Here is a 25731-nt window from a genome sequence, read left to right as displayed (position 1 = left end):
TATTCAGCGAAACTCAGTCAAGTAAATTCACTAAGGAGAAGGCGACCAGTCTGTTTTCCACGAAGCCACGTCATTTTATTCTGTCTGCTTCGTTGGCCATAAAAGAGTCAAATGGAAAAGTAGAAAATTGTACGAGAGAACTATTCACCGACCATACAATGTTTAACTACTAGAATAGCTTATCAGCTCAAAATTTTGTTTGGTGTTCTCAACCTCGGCTTGAGTTCTTTACACTGTACATTAAATTGTTGGGTAACATTTAGAACACTCGGGCATTCCACAGCCTCTTCAAATTTTGTTTAATCATTTGTCTCAAAGCGAGGTTCTGCAAGAAACTGATGCATCTGGTTGCCTCACATCTCATTACAAATTCACAAGTTTATGTATGAGGAGAACTTAACAAATGCAGGCAAAGCCTGGATGAGACGCGGCGACAGCCATAATCCGCATATTACTTCTTTTATTTCAGCTGATTTAGGTCTCCAGACTCGAATATCGTCAGATGAGGCTTCAGATACACAGATGAAAAGTATCGGAGACCCATTAGTGGTCATTAACATGTGGGTACGTCCATCTTCCGCCTTCATGATGGCTTGAACTCTGCTGAGTACACTCTCAATGAAGTGTCTGAATGTCTCTGGAGGAACAGCAGTAAAATCATCTTTAAGATAGTTTGGTTGGACCTTAGGATCTGAATTCGACTAATCCGAAACCTGTTGCAATGTCTTCATACTGGAATTATGAACAGTCCAGTCCATTTCGGGAATGTTATTGTCCACAAATCACTACTTCGCAGATGCTGATTTATGACGGGGTGCATTGGCTTGGTGACACAGTCGTCTTCATCTGTTCTACTATAGTATACAGTGCACATTGCTGTAAAATGTGTTCACATGCTTCCTTTATCGTTTTATTAAGCACAAGACGGGGACCATACTCAAATAACGAAGAACATTCCCACCCTGTAACACCACCTCCATAATACTTCACAGTTGGCATCCCATATGACGACAGTAATTTTCTTAAGGCATTTGCCAAACCTAAACTCTTCCATAGAATTTCGACAGGGTATAGCATGATTCATAATTCGAAAACATTCGTTTCCAGTCATCCGCTCTCCAGCAGCGTTACACTTCGTACCACCGCTTAGCATTGGCTACAAATATGTGTGGTTAGTAAGTAGCTGCTTGACCACTGCACGTCATTCTCTTTAGCTCCCTGCGCACACCGTTGACTGACCTACTGGTAGCACTGGAACTCAAGAGTGATTTCGCCGGCTGATTTCACGTGATTTTTTACAACCGCACTCCGCAACGCTCGACGGTCCTCGCCTGTCAATAAATGAGGTCTGCCTGGTCTGGCTACATTTCGTTGTTTCTTCACATTTTCACTTCCCAGTCACATCACCAACAGTCAATGTGGGCCGCTTTACAAAGGTAGAAACGTCCCTAATGGATTTGTTATTCAGGTGACATACAATGAGAAGTGCATGTTCGAAGTCTCTGAGCTCTCCCTACAGTCCCATTTGTCTGTTAGAGCTTCTTCCCGCCTCCTTGTATTGAGAGGTCCGCCTCTCTTGACTGCCAGTGGTCTATCACACATTATATAGTAGTGTCTGGGTATTTCTGATCAGACGTTACAGATGAGGAAGCTCACGTCCAAAGAATGAGGACGATCGAAGTAAATCACTCACTACGCAACCTGTGGCGGTGCCCCTGTACATCAACATACAGAAAAAAATGAGAACTGGATAAAACTATTTTGGAAACGTTACTTTTATTAAAGCGTATTTTTTGAACACTTCTCAAACAGTGAACATTTTGCGTGTGTTCACAGAACTGGTGTTTTCGGATATCAAAGGCGATGAAACATTTAGTCACGTCTGGTTGTTACTGAGGTAGCCTGTCAATTAATACGACTACTGATTAAAAACCGTAAATAAGCGATCAGGTCCCTGTGCAACACTAATTATCATTCGTCTGTAAAACCTTGTACTGTCTCCGTAGCTTACAAACAATAATATACAACCTTGGTAACGATTCAGTTTCTTCAGTGGGAAACTACAGAGAGAAATAAAGAAACTATCCACTTTGCAATGAGAAATTTTTTAAGTGAAATACACACCAGCTGCCTTAAAGGCAGTACGAGGAGCGACCTGCGATCCTGAGACCTGTGATCAGCAAGTCGCCAATCCCTCCAGCCGTTTATTGCCGCGAGACGAACCCTCATGATGCAGCTCTTTCTTTATTATAGCAGTTTGTCACTTGGCCTTACACGAGCTGAGTGGACCCCGTACCGGACCCCCTACATCAGGAGAAAATCTGAGGAGGTACCAGGATTCGAACCCAACGAAGAAAGCGACACTAACCATTTTTCTTTCGGCCTGTTCCATCATTACTTTTCATCAGTGGCTCTGTGCTGATGTCCCACGATATCTTTCACGTTCCGTCGATGAGAATTGTACTTATTTTTTTATTACAGGGGATGGCTATCTCCTGACCGAATACGCTGAGATACCGCTCTGGCACTGATATAAACTACTATCGCAGTGACCATGTCGGTTTCTGCCTTTCCAATGACTAGAAGAAAACGCCATTCATAGACACAGTTCATAGGCCAGATGCAAAGGTCCAATCAATTTTGCGAAAGCAGGTTTGCTAAAATTCTTAAAGAAGGAACAGAAAAGTAAGATAAAGGTTACATCCCTATATGATTCCATAATTATGTATACTTCAAAGTAGCAAGAAAACTGGGCTATAAAATACTCAAGAGGCGGAAGAGGCGTCAACGTTAATGACAAAGAGTTAGTCAGCTACAAAATTACTGAGCTGCTACCGGCGTACTACTGACCGTATATTATCAACTGGGTTGAAATAAATAGGCTATTCGTGCTGGTTTATTCACCACTGTTTTCATATAGCCTCTTTAGACTCTTTGATGCTATATACCTTTAGCATGTTAAGTAAGTAAGAGTTTGAGCTCTAATGTTGAAGTGGGATGTTTACGAGTGATAAGATGCTGTGTATTAATGCAAAAAATCAGATGACGAGGTAACCCATAGCGCGGCATATGAAAATAAAGAACATGTTTGGCAACCAAGACAAGAGTATAACGATTACTAAGTAAGCCCTTTATGCCAATGAATCGTTAAAAACCGTACAGCAAACAAAGTTTCTAATTTGAAGTAGCCAATAGACTATTAAATTTTTCACATAGCTTGTCCTAGAAGCAAACTCCGTTTTCTTTAACATGGGAAGTGATGAATGAAAAGAAACAGACGCTACTTTGCCTTATGCAGTAGGTCAGTGTGCTTGGAGCTGCGATAGCGAGAAAGGCACATACCTTCTCAGTCGCCGTTCAGGACGAGCACTGTAACAAACTGCAGCTGAATTTTTTTCTGTAACACTGTTTTTCGTGGCAAAAAACTCTCGAAGCAGTTGACATTCTTCGCGGAACATTAATCTTCATGTTACGCAAATGTGGCAGGAGAAGGTGGTGTGTGACAGTAGTGTTTTGTCATGATAACAGAAGTGGGATCCGTTGTTTCGGCCGACTTTCCGTAGATTTCTCGGGGTGTTTTACACGAGATCGATAAATTAATTAGTTATGGTACGATAGGTGTTATGACCACTTTGTTTCTAAAAATGTTTATAAGAACCGCAAAAGTCAATAGACGACTGTTTCTCGACTTCGTTTTTCTTTACTACCTCGAGGGAGAAGGCCTACTGTAAAGAATCGTTATCTCCGCCTGTACAACAAAAGTTCGTTTACTGACAACGCACCGATTTCGGCAAAGAACTTACAGATGTTGTCGCAGGATGGTTGCAATTTGCATTTATTCTTCTTCTTTTTCTTCTTCTTCTTCTTCTACTACTACTACTACTACTACTACTACGATTCCTGCATTTCACAGATTAGATCTACCGACCTTTTGGCCTCAGCTCCACCTTATAACTGTCGGTCCAATTTCTCTCGTTCGGTTTGGTTTGTATTGTAAGATAATCCTTGGGATCCTTGTTTCTGTCATTCGTTCTGCATGTTCCTCCTAATTTTTTATGTTGTTTTATTTTGTCATTTACTGCAAAAATATTCATTTCTTGTCTAATGTTATCATAAGGAACTCTGACCAGCCTAGAGCAACCTCAGACTGACCCTAAAAATTTCATTTCAACCGCCTGAACGTGGCTAGAATCTCTGTTCTTCATAACCTAGGAGTCACTGCCACGCAATAGAACAGGTACAGCCATCACTTTACATAACTTAATTTTTGTGACTGTTCGTGAATTTTTTGATGTTCAGCTTACAATGCCACATTTATTCTGATATCTCCGTAATTCAGTGTCACCATCATTATCTCCATCCACAGTAATATACCTCCGTAGGTAATTAATATGCTGAAATTCTTACAAAATATGATCATCATCTACAATTTTGTTTCATTCTGGCTATTTCCTAAAGAAGGAAGTTCTGGTCTTACGTTAAATCAGTAAGTGGCTCGAAACAGCATATCCAGACACTACGGGATGATGATGGCATTGAAACAGAGGATGACTCGCGTAAAGCTGAAATACTAAACACCTTTTTCCAAAGCTGTTTCACAGAGGAAGACCGCACTGCAGTTCCTTCTCTAAATCCTCGCACAAACGAAAAAATGGCTGACATCGAAATAAGTGTCCAAGGAATAGAAAAGCAACTGGAATCACTCAATAGAGGAAAGTCCACTGGACCTGACGGGATACCAATTCGATTCTACACAGAGTACGCGAAAGAACTTGCCCCCCTTCTAACAGCCGTGTACCGCAAGTCTCTAGAGGAACGGAGGGTTCCAAACGATTGGAAAAGAGCGCAAATAGTCCCAGTCTTCAAGAAGGGTCGTCGAGCAGATGCGCAAAACTATAGACCTATATCTCTGACGTCGATCTGTTGTAGAATTTTAGAACATGTTTTTTGCTCGCGTATCATGTCATTTCTGGAAACCCAGAATCTACTATGTAGGAATCAACATGGATTCCGGAAACAGCGATCGTGTGAGACCCAACTCGCCTTATTTGTTCATGAGACCCAGAAAATATTAGATACAGGCTCCCAGGTAGATGCTATTTTCCTTGACTTCCGGAAGGCGTTCGATACAGTTCCGCACTGTCGCCTGATAAACAAAGTAAGAGCCTACGGAATATCAGACCAGCTGTGTGGCTGGATTGAAGAGTTTTTAGCAAACAGAACACAGCATGTTGTTATCAATGGAGAGACGTCTACAGACGTTAAAGTAACCTCTGGCGTGCCACAGGGGAGTGTTATGGGACTATTGCTTTTCACAATATATGTAAATGACTTAGTAGATAGTGTCGGAAGTTCCATGCGACTTTTCGCGGATGATGCTGTAGTATACAGAGAAGTTGCAGCATTAGAAAATTGTAGCGAAATGCAGGAAGATCTGCAGCGGATAGGCACTTGGTGCAGGGAGTGGCAACTGACCCTTAACATAGACAAATGTAATGTATTGCGAATACATAGAAAGAAGGATCCTTTATTGTATGATTATATGATAGCGGAACAAACACTGGTAGCAGTTACTTCTGTAAAATATCTGGGAGTATGCGTGCGGAACGATTTGAAGTGGAATGATCATATAAAATTAATTGTTGGTAAGGCGGGTACCAGGTTGAGATTCATTGGGAGAGTGCTTAGAAAATGTAGTCCATCAACAAAGGAGGTGGCTTACAAAACACTCGTTCGACCTATACTTGAGTATTGCTCATCAGTGTGGGATCCGTACCAGATCGGTCTGACGGAGGAGATAGAGAAGATCCAAAGAAGAGCGGCGCGTTTCGTCACAGGGTTATTTGGTAACCGTGATAGCGTTACGGAGATGTTTAATAAACTCAAGTGGCAGACTCTGCAAGAGAGGCGCTCTGCATCGCGGTGTAGCTTGCTCGCCAGGTTTCGAAAGGGTGCGTTTCTGGATGAGGTATCGAATATATTGCTTCCCCCTACTTATACCTCCCGAGGAGATCACGAATGTAAAATTAGAGAGATTAGAGCGCGCACGGAGGCTTTCAGGCAGTCGTTTTTCCCGCGAACCATACGCGACTGGAACAGGAAAGGGAGGTAATGACAGTGGCACGTAAAGTGCCCTCCGCCACACACCGTTGGGTGGCTTGCGGAGTATCAATGTAGAATGTAGATGTAGAATGTCATTGTTTTGTTTATTGGCAGTTTAAAATTATAATTATATCAATTTAAGTTGAAAAAATGAATTGATTTTTGTAGCTCGCCTTTCGAATTTGTCATTAATACAAAGTCATCAGCTTATAAATGTTAATATTTTTATTATTGTTTGTATGTATATGGTATGTACTTAAGTCTCAACAATAATCATAAAGGAAATTAATAAAAAGGAGTAGTCTGAATATTTCTAATAAACTGGCTTTAATTATTTACAATATTGTATTTATAGCTTAACTGAAGTTAATTTCCTGTAGTTTCAGTAGCGAATAATCTTAAATAGGAACTGGAGCAGAGGATGGGGGGATGGAAACGTGTAGGACGCACGACACACTGCTCACTTACTCGCTCTTGGGATGGAGATGAGATTTGCTTTTGTGGAAGCAATGCGATTGCACAATACACAAAAATGTTAATTATGCAAAGATTTTTACTCGCCAGTAGAACAACGTTAGACACACTACCACAAACCTTTTGTTACAATTTTTCATTATCCCTTTCATAGAGCTGTGAGGAGCAGTGGGTTATAGCTCCACCCCGCGCTCAGGCATCTGGGGAAGGAAACGAAGAGCGGGCAACATAAGCACAATCTCCCTTTAACCATTGCCCCCAGAGTTCTACTCTGGTCGTAAGCACTGTCTGAATCACATGTGTCGCACCCTGCGGGTTTCAAGACGAGTCTCCCAATCTTTTGGTGGCAACGTCTCAAGGTCGAGAGAGCAATTTGTGCGATGCACACAGTAGGAGATCTTGTTCCCCATCGGAATGCTAATGTCAGCGGTTTAATTTTCTGCCGCGCAGATACTCTCCTCTACAGCTGGCGAAGTGCCAACCAGACCTGTGCTAAAAGAGTCGACTGCTCCGGAGAATGTGGGACACAAGTTACCCTTTAAGTTGGGGTCACTAAAGTGCGCCCTCTAAGCAAACAAGCTTACTTCCGCTCAGTCACAGATCTGCTGCATGTTTAAGACAACACTACAGAAATTTTAGGGTTTATCGACTTGTTAGCAAAGATAGTAACATCGTTGGTGAAATACCTCCTACTAACAAGAATGCAGCAGGTACCGTTCCGGTATTCAGCTTGAGTGATTTAGGGACACCACGAAAATTACTGGAATTTCAGGAAGAGAATTTGAGCTCCACTCGTTCAAATGCAACTCTTGCAATTAGGCCAGTATGGTACTGATGATTGAAAGTCTACAGGTTTTTTTGAACGGAATGTCGTGCAGGCATAGGCATACATCGTCGGTTTTCAAACTGAATCGTGAGTGTAGAAAATCTGTTGCTGTAATACTCTCACTGCATGTATTGGAGGATAAATTCCGGTTCCAAGTGTGGATATTCACGATTTACTAGTAGTTTTTTATTTCATAGACTGCAGTACCGAACACGGCTGACGTACGAGCTGAGACCTTCAGTTTGTATAACAACACAATAAGACCTACTAACTAACACTGGAAACAGAGTTTTGTTACATAACATCTACAAACATGAAATGAATGTAAAGGAAGGATATGATTTAACATGCTTGGAAACGGCGCTCTCTCTAAACTAGTATGAGCTGACCTAATGTAGCAAGGCGGATATGTTTCATCTACAGTCCATGTCTAGTCCACAAACCACTGCACGTGCACGTTTGTAGCGGAGGTTACTCGATGTAACAAAATTAAAAATAATATATAATTTTCACATTATTTTATATAAACCATTTATAATGTATGTTTTGAAATCGGTCAGTGATATGTTCTGCTGCAGTTTATGTAACAAATAAACTATTTAGAAATTAGATAATAGCTTTCGTTTTTCTGTAGTGATTAGCATGGTTTGCGATAGCCGCTAGAGGGCAAACTTACATTGGTGCTTTATTGACGGACATTTAGTAGGGGACAGTCCGTGACAGAAACTTACAGGATAGGAAATTTTTGTTAACAATACGCCGCTGCAGTCAAAACATTCTATTCTTCCTCTTTCTAAACACGTTTCGAGGCTACAACTCTATTCTTAAGGAATACAGTGGCATTTTGTTGTTGTGTATGCCTCAGTTTATCATCTAGCACTCAGTTAACGACATAGTTGTTAGTTTACGCGAAAAATTATCCCGATAGAGATAAGTGAAATAAATAAATTTTTGTTAGTGATTACCTTCATTTACGCGCGGTATGATGCACAGTGCATCCAAGAATTTAAAAGTAATCTTTAACTTCACAGAGTAATTTTGTTACATCTGCTACGTATTGTATCATTTAAACACTGCAGACCGGTCATAAGCTGTTACATTATTTGAAGTATAAATGCAAATGAGGAAGATTTTCACTGTTGCAGAACAGGAATATTTCATCGTCAAATGCAGGTAAGCATTAATAATTATGTACTTCGTTTATCTCGTCCGAGACATCTTTTTTCAACTATTATTAAACAACTATGTCGTTTATTTACCACTATGTGCTTAACGGAAGTGGATGTAGTCAACGAGTCCTTGAAAGCGGAGTTTTGGTCGATCTAAAACATGAAAATAAAATTTTGTTACCGAAAATGGCGTATCATCATCAAAATTATTCCTAAACTCACACTGATGGTAAGCTAACAATAAAATGTATGTCCCCTTTCTGTTTCACTCCTACATGACCCATAAGAAGAAATACTTTCCACTAATCCTCGGTAAATGGCCTAATTTTATGCCCACTGTCATTATACGAGATGCGAAATGAGGAATTAATATGGTTCTTGACAGGTATAGGAACATGGATTCCCCAAGTATTGAGATGAGGCACACCGTAAACCACAGAAGCTTTCTTCTAGCGCCTTCCGAATTAGAATTCGATGAACATTTCTGTAATTCTCCTGTAATGCCTAAATAAACTAGGGGCGAAACGCGCGGTTAACGCAACTGGTAAGGTTCTCTGACAGACCAACAGTATCCAAGAATTTTTCAGAAGAGTTAAATTATTATGTTGTATGACATTTGTTGATCTGCAACGGTATTCAAAAGTTGTAGTGGCTGAAGCTGAAAAATTATTTAGGTGTCTTACATCTCTCTAGGCATTTTATACTAATACATCTAGCATATGTCATTTGCACGGCTCAATTTAAGAAGTCATGTAAATTTCAAATAACTACACATTTCTAGACACTTGATTCCCGGCACTGATACATAGTTAAGCAGTGTACTGTTTTTCTCTTTTAGGAGCTTTATATAAAATACTAGCAACCTGTCCCAGCTTCACACTGGTAGCACTAAAACTCAGAGAACTATGTTAAGTAACTGTTATCATTACTTTCATACACACTGAGGTGACAATAGTCATGAGATAACTATAAACACATGTACAGATGGCGGTACTATCGCGTACGCAAGGCGTAAAAAGGGCAGCGTATGGCGGGTCTGTCAGTTATACTTAGCTGACTCATGTGAAAAGGTGTCTGACATGACTATGGCCCGGATGACGGGAATTAATGGACTTTGAACGCGGAATGGTAGTTGCAACTAGACATATGAGTCGTTCAATTTCTGAAAAAATTAGGGAATTCAGTATTACGAGATCCAAAGTGTCTAGTGTGCCGAGATACCAAATTTCAGGCCTTACCTCTCACCATGGACAGAGCAGTGGCCGACAGCCTTCACTTAACGACAGAGAGCAGCGGCGTTTGTGAATAGTTGTCAGTGCTAACAGACAAGCAATACTGCATGATATAACCACCGGCATCAATGTGGAACGTTCGACGAATGTATCCGTTCGGACAGTGCGGTGAAATATGGCGTTAATGGGCTATAGCAGCAGACGACCGAAGCGAGTGCCTTTGCTAACAGCACATCTCCTGGGCTCATGACAATATCGTTTGGACCCTAGACGACTAGGAAACTGTGACCTGGTCAGATCAGTACCGATTTCCGTTAATAGAAGATGGTGGTAGGGTTCGAGTGTGGCGCAGACTCCACGAAGCCATGGGCCCAAATTGTCAACAAGGCACTGTGCAACCTGGTGTTGGCTCCGTAATGGTGTGGGCTGCGTTTACATGGAATGGACTAGATCCTCTGATGCAACTGAACCAATACTTGACTGGAAATGGTTAGGTTCGGCTACTTGGGGACCATTTCCAGCCGTTCATGGAATTCATGTTCCCAAACAACGACGGAATTTTTACGGGTGGCAATGCTGCAAGTCACCAGGGCACGATTGTTCGTGGTTGGTTTTAAGAACATGCTGGACATTCGAGAGAATGGTTTGGCCACCCAGATCACTCGACATGGATCCCACCGAATATTTATGGAATATAATGGGAGGTTAGTTCGAGTACAAAATCCTGCACCGGCAGCAATTTCGCAGTTGGGGACGGCTGTAGGGGCAACGTGGCTCAGTATATATGCAGGAAACTTCCAACGACATGTTGAGTACGTGTCACATGGAGCTGTTAAATTACTCCGACCAAAAGGAGGTCCGACATGATGTTAGAAACTGTCCAATGACTTTTTGCCACCTCTCTGTAAGTTAAATAATTTAAGCGAGACTCAGCAGTAAAGTTCTCAGGAGCCTCGAATTTACCTATTCTATATGTAAGTAGCATTTAGAGTAACAGCTTGAGAGAGTGATGAGAGCTTTGAGCTACCGTGCTGTCAGGTTGCCTGACTGCAGCACCAGTTTGGCTTGAGCTTGTTCCAGCCTCCAGGTAGGAGTATCTAGAGCCATCATGATGCTGCAGTCGGGTGAACTATTGCTTAGTGTTCTTATCACAAACCTTCCTCGTGATTCAGACTATGCAGAGGTACAATTTTGTGTGACATTTCCCTATAAATACGTTCACACCCCATAAACATTAACTATAAACTAAAAACTAAAAATTCTGTTATCAGCTTAGTATCTGATATGTCCTGCATCACAGGTCTTTTAACAAGTCAGCAGCGGCTCACTCTGGCTTCCCGGTGGCGGTAGCTTGTGTTGGTCTGGTGTTACGGCTTGGCGGCCTTTCTCCATCCTCATGTGCTCACAAAGATTTCGAAGAGTTCTGCCATTCACCACTAGACGACAATTGTATGGTTTTCACCGCAACGTGGAGCTGTAATTCATCACAGTCCAGACAATTTGCATGAAATATTAATAAACTGTTTCACACAAAACCTCCTCGAGAATCAGTCTGTCTTTTAGTGACAACCATCTCAGAATCCCTACAAGTAGTTCCTCTGATTAGCCCGAAAATACGAGGAGAAATCATGACAGAGGACTTTACTTTATACAGGTATCAGTCTAGGCTTGAGGTTCGGTCGACAGGTTTTCACCAAGGGCCCGATATTTTCAAGTTTCTCTGAATCTCATTTTGACGAGACTTAGATTTGTATCGTCTTCAAAGAGTTCCAGAGAACAAGAAACCTTCTCTACCGCGTCGTTTGTACGAGGGCTGAGAAGTAATGCTTCCGAATTTTTTATGTGAAAACTCTTAAATCTGTGAAAGAAAATAAACTTTTTTAACATTGTACATCTTATTCTTTCATGTCGACATATTTATTTCTCAACACAGTCACCCTGACGACGCACATATTTCTCCCAACTAGAGACCAATTTCTTGATAGCGGCACTGTAGAAAGGTTGAATTTGTTCACGGAACCACAACATTAAATCTGCTTGCACCGCTTCATCATCAACAAAGTGAAGAATTCGATGGTGTTCTGTAAGGTTTGGAAACAGATGAAAATCGGATGCGGTCGAGTCGGAAATTTATGAAGAATGACGGATGATAGTGAACCGAAAGCGTCGGATTTTTGCAGGTATCGCAACCTCGTGTGTGCTATGGCATTCTAATTCTGAAGGTAAGGGTGCTCTATGTGTGGACGAAGTTTTCTCTGGTTATAAATTCGATTATAGCACGCTGTTTCTCACGGACTGACATAATTACGTTACAAACCACCAAGTTGCACCCTACAATTCAGAGCCCTCTAGCCTCAGACGGTTGCAACATGTGTCAGCGAAGCGGGAAAGTCGATCGAGTAACATGCACGACGTGTAATACCTCGAACGATATTGGGAACGGAATAAAAAATTCGGAGGCATTACTTTTCAACACGCCCTCCTGTACATCTTGAGTGCTGACGATCGTGTTATACATCCTTTAGGAATTTCGGGCAGTGTTTGCTTCTAACGATATATCTTAATGAAAAGCGACTTTATTAGTTTACGCTTGCTGTAAATTCAAACTAATCACTTGCATCTGTTCCGATATTCTCTAAGCAAGTATCTGTTTTGCTAGGCGAGCATGCGGTGAAACAAGAAATTTCTGTGTTTTACACGATCGGTGCTTGTGAAATCCTCGGAAATTTCTCAGTGAACACATGGTAGCAGTCAAAAAAATGTTCAAATGTGTGTGAAATCTTATATGACTTAACTGCTAAGGTCATCAGTCCCTAAGCTTACACACTACTTAACCTAAATTATCCTAAGGACAAACACACACACCCATGCCCGAGGGAGGACTCGAACCTCTGCCGGGATCTGCCGCACAGTCCATGGCTGAAGCGCCTGAGACCGCTCGGCTAATCCCGCGCGGCGGTAGGAATCATTAAGTAAGTTTCGTGAAACCGTAATTTCCACCGAAAAGTAAAAGTTTTGTTATGCAAGCAACCCATAGGCCGTCTCTATGCCATTAACAACCATAACGTTTATTCCAGCAGTGCTGGGCGAGCCAGACTTGTAGAAAAGTCCTTGTAGAGTTTTAGAAACACGAAAGACTGGTTCCGTAATTCTCGATGGATCAGCTAGATAAGCGTTTTCCACGAAAGGCAAAGATAGGAGAGTGCAATTCTGGCCGCCACTGAGGTTGAAGCTGGCATGGTTATTTATTGTCGCGAACATTCTTCGTCAGCTTCCAGTAGTGTATCATTTCTAATCGTCTACCGCGTCTGAATAACGCACCACATAAAGCTTTTACCAACTTAGCATCAACGCAAACGCAGCTGTTACATTACAAGCTTTTGGAGTACAGTCGCTATTTCGTTATTTTAGATCAGAATTAATTAATTACCGCCTTTTAAATTATTTCGTGTTAGTTAAATTTCTTTTTCATCATGGTGAATGGTTTTCTTTCTATCACAATCACAGGATTTAAATTTATGAAGTGAAAGAAGTTAGATGTTAATATGATACGGGGATAATTCAGGTTTGAATTTTAATTTAAATTAAAGCGGTATTTTTTTCTTTTTAATGGCTACATGGTTAGTATAATAATTTTAAGATACTTATTGCTGTGAGATTCTATAACGCTCAGTTACAGAATAAGAGGACACAGTTAGATCATGTATCGTCTTACTATCTTTCATATATCCGTTCCCATGTACGAGCGTGTGCAGTGGTGCTGTACTCAGAGGTACCCGGCACATTTCCTGGTAGTAGATAAAATTTAGAAAACCATTATTTGGCAGAGTAAGGGGAGTTTAGAGAGTTTAGGAGTACTAGATTTTGTGGGAATGTCCTGAACTAAATCATAAAGCTCTCTGCCGCATGTCATGGACTGAGGGCATATAAAGCTGTTGACTGTGGTTCATTCACCAAAAGGAGACGTTTAGCTCATCGGTGCCTTCACAGTTATTGCAGAAGTGTAAGCTACGGTCCGTCACAGGCTTTTATCCTCTCCCTATCCCTCATTCACAGGAGCACACTCACAACGCAATACCACACTGCACGAGCACACTCGACAGTCAACCACACGACACCTATACACTCTTCATAAGAGATCCAAGGAGGCAACGGCAAACCGTCTCCACTAGAACCTTGTTCTGGAGGACAGTTAAAGATTACTGAAACTTCTCGTAAAGCTCTTTTACTGAATATGAAACCTACATAGCTCTCTCTTACACGATTTTAAAATAATGGAATAAAGATGATAATTGCAGAATTAGCATTAAGGGATAACCTGTTAGAATACTTCGGCTCTGTTCGCATCTCTGTACTTCAGAAACGAAAAAAGAGGGTTCTGTCCTGTGATCGCCAACACCTTTTCGTGGTTTTAATCAGTGAAGCATTTCCGAGAGATTTCAGACGTAATATAAAGTTTATTCCACAAACCATGTCTCAAAAACTCTGTAACATACATCCTGTCCTCTTGCTGGTTTGTTCTTCTCGTTACCGAAATCAAAATCAGCTACCTCTGCACCTATCCAAAGAGAATCTTTGCTGTCTCCCTCTCTCTTCAGTTACTGAGTTATAATTAAAAAACATTATTTTATCTATTGTTTCTTTAAATATCGTCCACTTATGACCAGTGTCATCGTAGAGTGACAAACACCACTCTTATTGTCTGAGTATGTATGAATCCAGGAACACTCATACTTCGTCTTCGACTGGCATAGATCTCGCATCTGTTAATAAACGGTAAACTATACAAACCTATTATTAAACGGTGAACTGTACCGACAGCTGGCGTAGTTCACGAGAGATCATATCGTGATATCGTAGCGACATACCCTTTCTTTCTCAGTACATATTTTGCAAGCGCCGTGTATGGAATTACCTCTAGTAAACACAAACAAGTCGTTTCGCGGAAGGAAACAGATGTCACCAAGGCGTTTAGAGATGACAAAAGGCAACAGTGTCACCTTGACGGTCGGAGCGCTGCTGCCGACTCCGCTGACGTCGAAATGTTCCCGTCGGCGACAGGTGAAGTGCGATCAACATTACACCGGCACGACGTTGGACGCCCGCCGTCAACGTCAGTGTCAGTCGCGTGTGCCGCCAGCGGCGCCGCATAAAAGCTGCCGCCCGTCCTCTCAGCAGCAGTCGTCTCACGCATTCGGATTAACATGAAGCTTCTCCTGGTGAGTACCACAGCTCTGGTCATCATTAAAAAACTGCAATTTTTAAAATGTTTGGCCTACTGTAGTGTAAGTACGAAATTCGCTAGTTATCTCCCTGAATACTAAAGTAATAGTTGTAGACCTTTTTTCACAAGACAAAGCAGAAAGTCAAATTCGGTACAAATATGTCCTTTAGGGAAGGTGCCAGATATCTTATCAAGCACAGATTTTATTCTGGGTATGAATTCCTTACGGCTGCTTCCAAAATAGTGAAGCGAAAGCAGCATAGTCGTCAGTTGTTAGTCATCGTCATTCTGCAAGTGAATTTTCCTATGGCAATCGTCGTTCATTTAAGGAATCTCTCATTCTGAATTTATCCTGTAATTTACTAAGAATCGGTATTTATCCCGCTTTATTCCTCTCGTGGTAGATGAGGATAATGTGTTGTGCGTTGAATCTATCCGAATGCATCTTACTGCCTGCCTGTGAAATTAAATCGCCTAATGAAGTCACGAAATCCCGTCGCAATAAATTTTCATTCCATATTCCCTTTCTTTCTCTAGCACGTTTAATCGTACGGCACTATATGATAATAAGAATTACCAATACGGTACTCATATGTGACGTCTGGAACCAACATTTGCACACCTGACTGTTCTATTCTCACTAACGAAAGGATACATGACAATAGCTAGTATAACTATGTGGGTAACTTGTAACATGAACTACAGACAAACGCACTGTAAATTGATAACGAATTTGTATAGAATGTATGCAGGCCTTATTGAAATATTGGACTTATTTAAATTCTCAAATGTGAGAGTATTCATTTTACAAAATCAACTGACAATGGCTGTCTGGACGACAGAATCGCAGTTCGACAAAATAATTTTTAACAACTTGTCTTTTATAAATTTTAATCCTGCACAGGTTGGTTCGTTTCCTTACCAATGCTAAAAAAGGGATAACCTCGTCAACAAATACAGTGGGGACCTGAGCTCCAAAGACAAAATTTCTAAGACTGTTCACATATATTTTTTGCTTCGAGGCATACATTGTTTCCCGTGGCTCGTTGCAGTAATTACGTTTTATTCAGTTTGTTGCATAACTACCTTTGTTTTTGTGAACAATAAAAAGAAAGTAATACGCGAACAACAAAACTTACAATACAAGACACGAGCTGAGGCGACAACTACCAGGTACAAAAGTACTGTGATGTATTTTTCGTCGCCGCCGAAAGAGTTCAGCATAGCGTCGTCGTGCCGTTCATGGAAAAGCATTGAGTGAACCAATGCACGAGATACGTGTCCGTCAACGATTCATCAGTAATACTAACCATATTGCTGTGTGTCTCAGTTAACGTACAACGAACGTTGTTGAAAAAAATTGTTCAAATGGCTCTGAGGACTATGGGACTTAACTTCTGAGGTCATCAGTCCCCTTAGAACTTAGAACTACTAACCTAAGGACATCACACACATTCATGCCCGAGGCAGGATTCGAACCTGCCACTGTAGTGGTCGCGCGGTTCCACACTGTAGCGCCTAGAACCGCTCGGCCACCACGGCCGGCAACGTTGTTGAAAAACACGCCAGAGACAGAACCGATCATTACTGAATGCAAACTTGAGGGTACAGAATAAAACGTACTCTACTGTTCTCAATTGCAAGTACCGTGAGTGAATGGAACAAGTTTGTTTCCAAAAGAGACACAGCGCATACAGTCTGTTACAGCCTCGTGCAGATATTTTCAGTGCGCTACAGACAGAAATTTAAGAGGGGGTAAGAAATCGAAGGAAATGCAGTTACTCTGCATAGAGCTGTTGGAGACCACGGGTCCTTATACCAAAATAGCCGGAAAGTATCCTTTACAGTCACCGTAATTCGTTATCACTTTCTTGTATTATCAATGAATATTTAATAGCAAATTCCTTACCTAGATCTAAAAAAGCAGTTTATAAAATACTAATTAATCAGTTCAGGGTAAGCTTTCTTTACAGCAACTATTGTCATGAAAATTAATAAAACAGTCAAGAACGCTAGCAGATTGCTAGAAAAAGCAGATAAACAGTTGCCTGCATCTCACTTAGTGCACTGACATTGTTTAGTTCCGGTATGATGGATGTAGAGAAATTATGGACAAAGTTTATACAGATTGTAAATCGTTCTCTCGAAAAGTATGTGCCTGGTAAGTGGATTAAGGACGAAAAAGACCCTCCATGATTTAACAATGTAGTTCGGAAAATGCTGAGGAAACAAAAGCTGTTACACTCTCGGTTCAAAAGAGAACGCACAAATGACGACAGCTAAAGATTAGTACAGATTCGTGTGTCTGTGAAAAGAGCCCTGCGCGAAGCATACAACAACTAACACCGTCATACCTTGACAAAAGATCTGGTCAAGAACCAGAAAAATACTAATCATATGCTTTTTCATCTAACGCTTCCATCCAATCACGCGTCGATCAGTCAGGTGTGGTAGTTGAAGGTAGCATTTAAGAAATCGTTCACGTAGGAGAATCGTGCAAACGTGCCGTCCTTTGACACGTCGCATGGCGTACAGTCTGGGCGACAATATAATAAGCATCCCTGGCGTAGTGAAACAACTGAGAGAGCTGAAAACAAAGAAGTGGCGAGGTCCGGATGGAAACCCTGCTCGGTTTTGTACAAAAAGTACTACACGGCATTGGCTCCCTACATAGCTTGCATTCATCGCAAATATCTCACCCAGAACCAAGTCCCTAGCGACTGGAAAAAGCGCAGGTGAAGTGGATAAAAGAACGTACCCGCAAAATCAAAGAGCAATATCCCTAACATCGGTTTGTTGCAGAATCCTTGAAAATGTTTTCAGTTCAAATATAACAAATTTTCTTGAAACCAAGAAACTTATGTCCACGAATCAGCACGGTTTTAGAAAGTATCGCTCATGCGAAACTCAGCTTGCCCTTTCCTCACATGATATACAGCGAAAGGCAACAGGCAGACATTTCTAGATTTCCAGAAAGCGTTTGAAACGGTGCCCCGCTGCAGACTGTTAACGAATCTACGAGTATATGGAATAGGTTCACAGATATGTGAGTTGCTCTAAGACTCGTTAAGTAATAGAATCCAGTGTGTCTTGTTTGCTCGAGATGCTGTGGAGTACGGGAAGGTGTCGAAGCTGAGTGACTTAGACAAAATTTTCAGCTGGTGTGATAAATGACAGCTAGCTCTAAATGTAGAAAAATATAAATTAATGCGGATGAGTAAGAAAGCAAAACCGTAATGTTTGGATATAGCGTTAGCAGCGTCCTGCTTGACAGAGTCACATTTTTCAAATGTCTGGGGGTAGCGTTGCAAAGCGATAAGAAATGGAACGAGCATGTGAGCATTACGGTACGGAAGGCGAATGGTCGACTTCGGTTTATTGGGAAAATTTGGGGAAAATGTTGTTCATCTGTAAAACAGACCACATGTCGGGTGCTAGTGCGACCTCTTCTTGGGTACTGCTCGAGTGTTTGGGATCCTTACCACGTCGGACTGAAGGAGAACATCTAAGCAATTCAGAGGTGGGCTGCTAGATTTGTTACCGGTAGGATCGAATAACACCTTCCCTTGAGGGAAGGTGACGTTCTTTCCGAGGAACACTTCTGAGAAAATTTAGAGCCCGACATTTGAACGTGACTGCAGAACGACGCTACTGCCGGCAACATACTACATTTCGCGTAAGGACCACTAAGATAAACCACGAGAAATTAGTGCTCATAAGGAACCATATAGATAGTCGTTTTTCTCTCGCTCTATTTGCGAGAGGAACAGGAAAGGAAATGACAAGTAGTGGTACAGGGTACCCTCCGCCACACACAATACGGGAGCTTGAGGAATATGTATGTAGATGTAGATATTATTAATTCAAAGTAGAATGCTGTAGTTATAATTTTGTGTTTTCTGTAGAAAACGGCAAAGTGTTACCAGCACTGATACTGTGTGTTGTGCGGCAGGTCCTGTTAGTCGCAGCGGTGGCGTTTGCAGTGGCAACCGCCATGCCTCACGGAGGAGGTGGTGGACTGTTGTACCCGGGCGGTGTCTACCCTGGAGGGATCTACCCGGGCGGTATCTACCCTGGAGGGATCTACCCTGGCGGCATCCCCGGTGGAATCTACCCTGGCTTCTTCCCGGGATAGGCATCTAATGCTGATTTGATTCATCGATGGGTTTTCTTGACGACACCTTACTAACAGTGTAGCCTCTGGTTTCAAAAAAATAAAATGCAGTAACACTTAATGTTGTGTTTAATTGCTTAATACCTAAGGCGTCCACTGGTTGTATCATTCCCTTAGAGGAAGAGGTGGTATGTTGGGCCCCCATTTTCATTTTTTATATTTATTGCCACAATTTCATTACTATGTACATAAGAGTTGCTGTGCACATACAATGACATATCTTTGACTTATTTATCACACGGTTTCTCAGGAGTGATGAATGTGGCAAAAAACGAAGTTTGTTTCGTGGAACCTTACACAATCTGCGAAAAATGATTTGCTGATAATTTGAGTCCCACAGGATAAACTCACAAGATTAAACCTGAATTTACAAGGAAGGCAGTTTTGTTAAAGTAGATATAATTATAAGAGTGTACAATGTGGAATTCCACTTGCTCATCGTCCCAATCCTTAAATTTATTTGAAAAATTATTTTTATCATTATTCACACAGCTTCAGTATTTTGAAAAACACTATTCGCAAACATCTATTCACAAAAATCACACAAATAATTGTCAGTCTCTAGAACCAGTACACTCATCGTGGGCCCACATTTCACAAGCATCCATTTCTTCTTACACTCTTTCCTGTATTAGTTTCCTCAAAAGACAGTCAACAGGAAAGAGCCTCTATAGGGTTGATCTACGCACTGAAACAGTTTTGCTGCACTTTTTGCCCATTCTTTTCTCTGATAGTGTATGTAAAGCCTTACTATGTCTTCTTTACCCCAAGTTCTTATTTCTTGTTTCCCCCCAAGCGTAAACATCAGTCATCTGCAGCGCTAAATTTCCCAGAAGCAGTCATTATAATTTGGACTTTTTTTGTTGGGGAGCTCATACACATTTCCAGGGGTGATAATACATGTTTGTGTACATAAACTTATCGTCTTTCCTTAAGCGTAAACTACAATATTAACACTGGGATACAATCTATGGCATATTTGCAATAGAAGTCAAACATCATAATGAGTACTCTCAAAGACATAACTATAGTAATACTGCTCCAAATGCCTACCTGACAAAGTTTTGTCGGCAGTGGAAAATGAGATAAACTCGCTGTTCACTGGTAAAACTAGCTACTGCGTCGGGGCTCACAGGCAAGACTACATATTACTACTATTAATTGAGGCATTCACGACGAGAAGGCACCGTATTGTTTATTATATATTTAGGGGTCCAAATTACCCGCAGGGGCTGACGATACTATACTTCTATTGAAATGCTAGGTCAGACTTATTGCTAGAGAATGCAAACAGTACGCCCGTTGATGTTGGCAGAAGCAAATTATTATTTTTGTATTAATGAAGACAGGTTAGTAAATCTTATCTGATCCATTATGGAACCTCTAACTGTGGTTGAAATATCGAATAATTTGCATGATACTGCGATCAGTGACTTTATAATGCTTGTTCCGACAGCTGACTCTAACATGCCAAAGAACGTTAAGTGGCGAAGTCTCATTCTCAGCATATAAGTCTAATGTTCGAAGAAAGTAAACCGAGTTCAAGAAGAAAACAATCTCCACCAATTTCATCCCTACCAAAGCCGATAAATCAAACAGATTAGTTCATTTGAACAAAGGTGATTACGTTGTAAAAGTGAATCACTCTCGTAGTAATTCCGACTCCCAACACCTACAAAAAAATCCTATTTCAACTTTCAACGAGCAAATAAAAATCACCATAAAATCTCCTAAAAGTATTATGTCTGAAACCAAAAGCTGTGTGATAGTTAATATGAACAACAAGTCTTCTAGGTTACATAGCTTACCCAAATTACATAAAGATGGTGCTCCAATACCCACGTTAGTGTCTTCCCTGTTACCTACTAGCGAAAGACCTCAATTATATCATAAAGCCAAAGTATGCTATCAAAGATTCCTAGGCTCTTGTTGATTTATGCAAATCCCACCTAGTTCTAAACTAGTAGCTAATTTATAAATGTTCCTAGTGATGAATGCCTAGAAAAATCACATTAACAGATTCTTCTCACTAATCCAAAGCAAATCCTGTGGAATGACATGACATAATTGTTGCTATTCAAATGTGTATAAAACATAATTAGGCTTGTTGGCGCAGCTATGGGTTTACCTCTTAGTCATGTGCTATCCAAAATTATTATACTCAGTCAGATGGCCTAGGCATGGTTTCACCTCTTATTCTTGTACTATTCAATATTTTCGTGGACAGTTTCAATAAATTCTCTTATAGAAAGAGCCACTGAGATGTAAAATGAGGATTCAGATACCCGATGATGTGCTGTGTTTGTGGACCGGTACCATTAGACAGATACATTACTACAGCATTTAAACTGACAAAATAAGAAAATTTACAATGGAGCAGAGAGGCTCTTCTACAAATTTCTGAGACCTTAATATAGAAATGAATACAAGAAAACACATATTTATCATTTACAGAAAAAACGTAGCTACTGATACGATAATCCCTGCCAGCTCCTCACATCCACACAGGGCAAACACACAGCTTTCCATTCAATGGTGCATCGCTTCGTATTGTTCCAAATCGCTTTCAGCAATGGCTATAGCTCTGTCCTGATTGAAAATGAAATGAAATGTCGTGTGGCTAGGGCCTCCCATCGGGTAGACCGTTCGCCTGGTGCAGGTCTTTCGATTTGACGCCACTTCCGCGACCTGCGTGTCGATGGTGATGAAATGATGATGATTAGGACAACACAACACCCAGCCCCTGAGCGGAGAAAATCTCCGACCCAGCCGGGAATCGAACCCGGGCCCTTAGGATTGGCAGTCTGTCACGCTGACCATTTTTTTTTTTTAACCAATGAATAATGAACCGCTGCAGGAGCAGGACGACGGGTAGGGCAGGGGTCGACACCCGAAGCCTAGCCATCCCGCCGCCACGCCCAAGCAACGTGTTCGAGTTCGAGGACCGAAGGATCAGGGATGTAGTGGGTTTGTCGATGTTGTTTTATTTATTTATTTATTTAATTTTTATAACATTTTTTTTGTATTATAGATTTATTTTTGTTTCATTACAAAGATAGATCCTACAACTGCCGTAGCCTAGCGTCCGAGTCGTCTTCTCGTCTGTTGGGAGGGGTTCCCCCTATTCCGTCCGTAAAGGATCAATATGCTCCAGGACTCTTCTTCATTTTCAGCGTCTCATACCCGGAACGCCCCAGTGAGCAGGAGGATCCGCAAATAATGAACCTAAATAGTTTGCGAAACGAGTTCTGTAGTTCGGGTGGCGGCTGAAAGCTGCATGTGTCGTCATCAGTAGGGACCAAAAGTCGAGTGTGCCTTTGGGAGCATCGCAAAATATGTAGTAAACGGCCATGCCTTTTAGCCAGTTAACGGCGTTCGTTCTGGTTGATGGAAAGTATACGCCGTCGGGGCGCAATACGTCATCAGGGGAGATAGTCTCCGGCAATCGCCGCAAGAGTAATGCCAGCATGCGCTGCGTCAGTAGCCAGCACTCGCTGGTCGCGGCACACGTCAGACGGTGTGCATCCGAGTCAGCGACTGAGCATGTCGGACACAAGGGGTCGTCCGTCAAATGTATGGAATGTAGCCTCTGACGAGTAGCGAACTTCCCATTCACAACCACGTACCACAATGAACGCATCGTCGTAGGTAGAAAAGGCGTGTGTATCGCTCGCCACACCGTGTTCCAGGCAACTTCAGGATGTCTGTGGGTGACCGTATTTACAGGTTGCCGCTGTTGATAGAGGCGATAATAGTCTTTCGTGCTGGGCTTCCGTGTCGTCGGAAGTTCTGACCGTAAGTAGCTGAAGTCAATCAAGAACTCTCTGATGTGGGTGAGTGTCGATGAAATGTGTCCTACAGAAACCGGGGGATGCAGAGAGTGTGGTGCCACTTCCGCTATCAGGGTGCCCGTCAGAGTGGCGTGGGCAGAGGTCCACTTGCGACGCATAGTGTTGAGATAAAGCGATCGCGCACGGTTATATACATGAATTAAACCGACACCGCCCGCCCGCTGCGGCAGCGTCAGGTTGGCGTATCGGACTTTAAAAACCAGACCGATGCTTACGAAATGTCCATATGCTGCTTGAAATCTGTCGGCCATCGTAGCCGTCAAGGGAAGTATATGCGCAAAATAGTTCAGTTTTGAGACAAGATAGGTGTTGACATAACGTGTTCTGAGGAGCATATCCAAGCGACGCAGTTTGTTGTCCTGCAGCAGAGCACGTGTCTGGTGTAGGAGCCGGCGGTACGTAGCCGCCGCCGTGCGGCGGACATTGCTATAGAATTGCACTCCTAAACACTTGAGCACGGATACCTTGTCAAAGGGCACCGCCGTTGTGTGGGAAAGCCCCCCTCCGACATCCATGTATTTTGTCTTCTTCACGTTGATGACGCTCCCAGCGACCGCCCCGGACTGGCGTAGCCGCTGTAGCGCCATATGCATTTCATCCTCTGATCTGGTCAGGAACACCACGTCATCGGCGAATGCACCACAACAAAAGGTCACGTCCCGCAAGTAGATACCAGTTAATCGCTGCCGTAGACCATGTAAAGCTGGTTCAAGCGCTGCAGCAAATAATATACCCGACAGGGGGCACCCTTGTCGCACTGACCGTCCAACAACAATGTGAGCAGACTGATAACCGTTGACAATCATGCGGGAGCGCGCTCCGTGGACCAGTCAAAGGACCACCTGTGCAGACTCCGGAGAGAGGCCCATGTGTTGCAAAACTGCGCGTAAGAAGCCGTGGTCGACGCGGTCGAATGCGTGGTCAAAGCAATTACGTCGCGGTATGCTCCTAACGCCGTATGAATGTTGCTGACACCACCTAAACATGTCTGATCGGTGTGGATGGCTTTCCCGATAGCAGTGTGGAGATGCGCGCGGAGGACACGGGCGAAGATCTTGTAGTCGTTGTTGAGGAGTGTGAGTGGGCGAAAATCCTGCCACCTACAACCACCATTCGGTTTCGGTACTGGGATCAAGATGCCTTCTGTGAATTCTGTGGGGACAGTGAAATCAGGGTGGATCAGGTCTTGAAACATTTGGAGCCACTTGTCACCCATAAGGTGGTAAAAAGTGCGGTAGAATTCCAGGGGTACCGTCCGGTCCAGGCGACTTGTTCGGTGCTCCACGTGCCAAGGCCGATGTCAGCTCGTCGGTTGTAATGGGCAACAGCAGACTATCATCGGCTGCCACGTCCCGAGGGGCGGGAAAATCGTGCAACAGCTCGTCATAATCACGTACATTTCGCGGATCTTCCATGTATAAGGTCCCATAGTGTCTGGCGAACGTGTGCGCGATGTCCGTTTGTGTCACTGCGCGGCCGCCGTTCTCCGTGTTTACCGCAGTAATGAGCTGACGTTTGCGGTGGCGCCTCTCGCGCACAATGTGATACACTGACGCCGTTTCGTTGGGGATACAGTCTTGCACTCGCGCACGGATGCGGACACCTTCTAGCTGCTCTGTCCTGATGCGAAGTAGACGAGCTTTGATGCGTTTTACGGACATCTGACGTTCGGGAGACGGCGGTTGCGTCGCCAGCTCACGTAACGCTGTATAGTAAAATTCCGATGTTGCCCTTTGCCAGTTCGATCTGTCAGGCCTGTAGGCCATCAAGGTCTTTCGGAGTGCAGGTTTCACACATCCCAGTCACCATAGCAACGTGGAAGCATACATGGGCAGGCGCCTGATACATCGACGCCACGTGTCAGTGACTGCTCGCCGACACGCTTCCTCGCGAAGGAGGGAGACGTTCAGCGTCCACGGACCCCTGCTGCATCTTTTGAGTTGTCGGGGCAAGGTGACAGTGCAGATGTACGCGAGATGGTCCGTGAAGGCCGTCGGCCAGAGTTCTGCATCACGGGTTGCTGTGCGGAGGGCACGCGAGACGTATATCCGGTCCAGACGTCTGGCAGAATGGCTGGTAAAGTGCGTATATCCACTCTGGGTCCCATGATGTAAGAGCCATGTGTCGTGGAGCGCGAGGTCACGTATCAATGCTTGTAGAGCCGCGCATGGGACGTAATGCGGTATCTGGTCCTCGGGCCGCAGAACACTGTTAAAATCGCCCCCCACTATGTAATGGTCCATATTTCCTTGCAAAAGTGGGGCTACCTCCTCCGAATAGAAGACATGCCTGTCACCACGGTGCGAATTACCGGAGGGAGCGTAGACGTTAATGAGGCGGACTGCGCCAAGTGTGAGTGCGATGCCTCGCCCGTTCGGCAAGTACGTCGCGTCCGTCGCGTCTACGCCATCTCGGAGAAGGATGGCCGTTCCTCCTGCGCCATCACCTACGGGTAGACTGTACGTGATGTAGCCATATAGGTCTAAACGCAGCTCGGGACGGACCTCCTGGAGAAAGGCAATGTCCAAGTCTGCCGCTCAGATCATGTAACAGATCGTGTAACATGCGGGTCTTGACAGTGGAGTGGACACCATTTACATTGACTGTTCCCACACGGTATGACTGAGACATATCAAGTGGCGGAGGCAGTGTGCCGGTGCAAGCCCACAGTGATCTCAC

General features: G+C 43.0%; 1 protein-coding gene and 1 long non-coding RNA gene across 2 annotated transcripts in view; both read left to right on the top strand.

Annotated features, from left to right (window-relative positions):
* The window catches only part of LOC124788704 (LIM domain only protein 3-like), a 339539-nt gene that overhangs the window by 54026 nt on the left and 259782 nt on the right, over positions 1–25731 (top strand). The window lies entirely within an intron of this gene.
* Positions 14737–19262, top strand: LOC124789594. Its single transcript, XR_007016141.1, has 2 exons — positions 14737–15022; positions 18980–19262. It is a non-coding gene; the product is annotated as an uncharacterized LOC124789594 (long non-coding RNA).

Source organism: Schistocerca piceifrons, chromosome 3 (genome assembly GCF_021461385.2).
Source record: "Schistocerca piceifrons isolate TAMUIC-IGC-003096 chromosome 3, iqSchPice1.1, whole genome shotgun sequence".
NCBI classification, from domain to species: domain Eukaryota; kingdom Metazoa; phylum Arthropoda; class Insecta; order Orthoptera; family Acrididae; genus Schistocerca; species Schistocerca piceifrons.
Note: the sequence above shows the minus strand (reverse complement) of the source record. Positions and strands in the feature narration are given on the sequence as shown.